Source organism: Spodoptera frugiperda, chromosome 25 (genome assembly GCF_023101765.2).
Source record: "Spodoptera frugiperda isolate SF20-4 chromosome 25, AGI-APGP_CSIRO_Sfru_2.0, whole genome shotgun sequence".
NCBI lineage: Eukaryota > Metazoa > Arthropoda > Insecta > Lepidoptera > Noctuidae > Spodoptera > Spodoptera frugiperda.
The window spans coordinates 22,011,836-22,015,322 of record NC_064236.1 but is presented as its reverse complement, the minus strand read 5'-3'; the positions used below and the strand labels follow the sequence as shown (position 1 = coordinate 22,015,322).

The 3,487-nt window shown below is 38.1% G+C and overlaps 1 pseudogene; it reads right to left on the bottom strand.

The window, feature by feature from the left end:
- Window positions 1–232: 232 nt before the first annotated feature.
- Window positions 233–3,487, bottom strand: LOC118266536 (uncharacterized; annotated as a pseudogene).

Below are 3,487 nucleotides of genomic sequence, written 5' to 3'. Positions count from 1 at the left end.
ACGCGCTCGAGTAACTACCGAAATTCCTTCATGGGCTCCCCTACTAAGAAGTGTGCGATGCCATAGCGAAAGCTCTTAAGGACATGGTACAGGTAAATTACTTATATTATTTTACTTTATTTGAATTTTATATTATTTGAACTTTTTTACTTATATTATTTTTATTATTTGGCGAAATATTTTAAAGAACAGATCAATTTATTTGTTTTTATTTATAATTATACATCATACGTCAATCACAGTTGTTTTCAACTAAATCACAATATTTATCTACATCTAAATCGTGAATCAATTGTGTAAGACCAGTACCCATGTTACTAGAAAATGATGAGTCAAGATCGGTAAACTGTGAAGTGAAATATCCTCGTCTGTTATCTTGTGTTGATGATCGATTGAGGAGCCCCATATCAGCTTCGCATAGTATATTACTTATTGAATGTTTGACTTTCGTTAAGGTTGTGGCATCATATTTTCTTAGTTCGGCTGCTATGTGCATTCCAAAAGCAACGTAAGGATCATTACTACTGTCATTTTGTTTTCGCATTACTTCTAATGCTCTTCTATCATTTGATTTTCAGCATTATATTCTGACTCTTGATATGTCCTCTTGTTAGCGGGCATTTCTTTTCTTGGCTTCTTGGTATTTGTGTCTTGGTCTCGAGTGCCTTGTTCTGAAGTTTCTGGTTCTGAAGTGCCTTGTTCTGAAATGCCTTGTTCTGTATTACCTGGCTCTTAGTGTGAGCCACAATCCTGGAACAATTTTTTTTTAATTTTTTTCAGCTACCAGTTTCAGATCAAGACTGGAAAGCAGTATCTAAAGACTTCGAAGAAAAATTGAATTTTCCGCACACTATTGGGGCGTTAGATGGAAAACACATTACTATTCAAGCTCCTATTCGTAGCGGCACTGAATATTTTAATTATAAAAAGTTCTTTAGTATTGTGCTATTAGCATTAGTAGACGCAAACTACAATTTTATGTATGTTAACATAGGAAGCCAAGTTCGAATTTCAGATGGAGGAGTTTATATAGCTAGAAAATAATCAACTTAATGTACCAGCACCAGAAAATTTACAAATACCCTACATAACTAAAATACCATATGTAATATTAGGAGATCGAGCTTTTGCATTAAGTACACATTTGATGACACCATTTGCAGGAATTCATCCAAAAGGGTCAAAAGAAAGGATTTTCAACTATAGACTATCAATGGCACGCCAAGTAGTAGAAAATGCTTTTGGAATCATGTCGGCAAAATTTAGAGTATTGAGAAGTACAATGATTTTAAGCCCAAAAACTGCCAAAACTATAGTTCTGGCTACTGTTCACTTGCATAATTTACTTCGCAGAGACTGTTTATTAAAAAAAAAAACAAATTACTCAACGATTGAAACAGCTACCTTTACTCCAAATCAATTTATTACCACTTCTTCTGATTTTCGTATTTTTTGTCAAGATATTTTATGACAAACGGATCGATTGATTGGCAAGAAAGATATTAACACATTAAACGCCATGGGGGGCAGAAGTGACGGGCGCTAGCGGAGGATTTGCCTTCAACAGATTTTTGTTGGCAGCCAATGTATTAAATATGTAATTATATAACCTTAGGTTATAAATGACCGAAATTAATAAACAGCCACTTAACATTATTTGATCTCATAGATTTTGTAGTATGCGGGCTGTTTGTATGATGTGGCCGTTACATCTAAACTAATATTAAAAAGACGAAATATTTTTTTGTTTGTTTCATTTCATTGGATTTAACTCAAAAACTACTAGACCGATTTTGATTATTTTTACTATTACAAAGCTACATCTTCACTGAGTAACATTAGGTTATAATTTATAAGAAACAACCAGAACACGCGGGCGAAGCCGCTTGCGGAAAGATATCTAATATATAAAATTCTTGTGTCACAGTTTTCGTTGCCATACTCCTTCGAAACGGCTTGACCGATTTTGATGAAATTTTTTGTGGTTATCCGGTATCTATGAGAATCTATTCTATCCATATCCAACATCTATTTTTCATCCCCCTAAATGTCAGGGGTAGTACAACCCTATTTTTTTTAATTTTCCGTGGACGAAGTCGCGGACACAAGCTAGTAGTCTAATAAAAATATAAAAGAAATAGGTACTTTTTTTAAGGGGGAAAATCATCCAATGACTTCTCTCGCCTTGGGCGAGGCGAGAGGGAGTGTCAGACTCTTACTGACTAAAAACCACCCCGTTCTTACTCCTGCTTTTTGAACCGGAGCTCCGGTAAACCCGCTAGGTAGTCCGCAGCTCCGGATGAGGCATCAGCCCTACTGGGTTCTATCTGTGGTGGTCTAATGGTTCTTTGAGGCATGGGGACGCGCGCCATGGCTTGTACCAGTGCCGGACGCGAGAGGTTGCCGTCGCCGACCACATCCCTAAGGACACGGCGGTGCTCAGCCCAAGCAAGGCAGACCGCAACCGTATGTTCCACCATGTCCTCCGGGCGGTCTTCGCAATCAGAAACAGGAACCTACCGAAACTCCCGTGTCCGGTAAGCACCTGGGTCAGGCGGTAGGTGAGGACGCCATGGCGCCCCTCTAGCCACTTCTCAAAGAGGGGACTGCAATGACAGCGAGCCCAACCCTCGGTTGCGACAGTCGTTGCTGCCATTCCGCCATGAGATCGCGCCGGAGCTCATCCCGCCACGCACTAATCTGGCGAGAAATAGGTACTTACCACTGCATCAATAGGGTTATTCCTGTCGTGTAAAAAACTAAATGCTTCATAAGCAAACCATTTGGATTTATAGACCTTGTTTCTACCTGAAACAGAAAAAAGAACATTAAAATAACTAAACCATAAGCTGGTCTTGTGTCTTATTAAAAATTGAATTACGCGTTTCATACATGTTGGATAATCACGAGGGAACTTGAAGATTAGATGTTTTGTTTGTTGAGATATCTTGACGATTATGGTGTCAAATGAAAGGTCCAGGTCTAAAACCACGAGTCGCGGTCCACGCGTTTAGAGATAATTAAGAATTAGTATAGTGAATATGTAAACAGCTACTGATTTATAATTATAAGTACCAATTGTTACAAAATGTAATACGATTAAACTTACCAGAACCGGTAACATTACTTGGTTTTTTCCCTGTTTCTCTCCCTTCTATAGGAACTCAAAAGGCTTTTAATTTTAACGCTGCTTTTGGTTGTATAAATGTTTGAGCAATTTGATCCCATAGATCTTCTCTTATAGTATTGTCGTGGTATTCTTTGCGTCTGGTATCCCATAATGGACTGTGGGAGCCATACATTTCAATGAACCGAAGTGATGTTTCATTATCCATTTTATTTAATAAAATACGTTCGTTCAATGCCATGGTTCGCGCTTTGACTCTGCGCTAGCATAAATTGACCCTAAGATAAAATTATAGGAAAAAACAAAAGGTGTGACAAACATATCATTGCTTGAGTGGCCAGTGCCGCTACAATCAAAAGA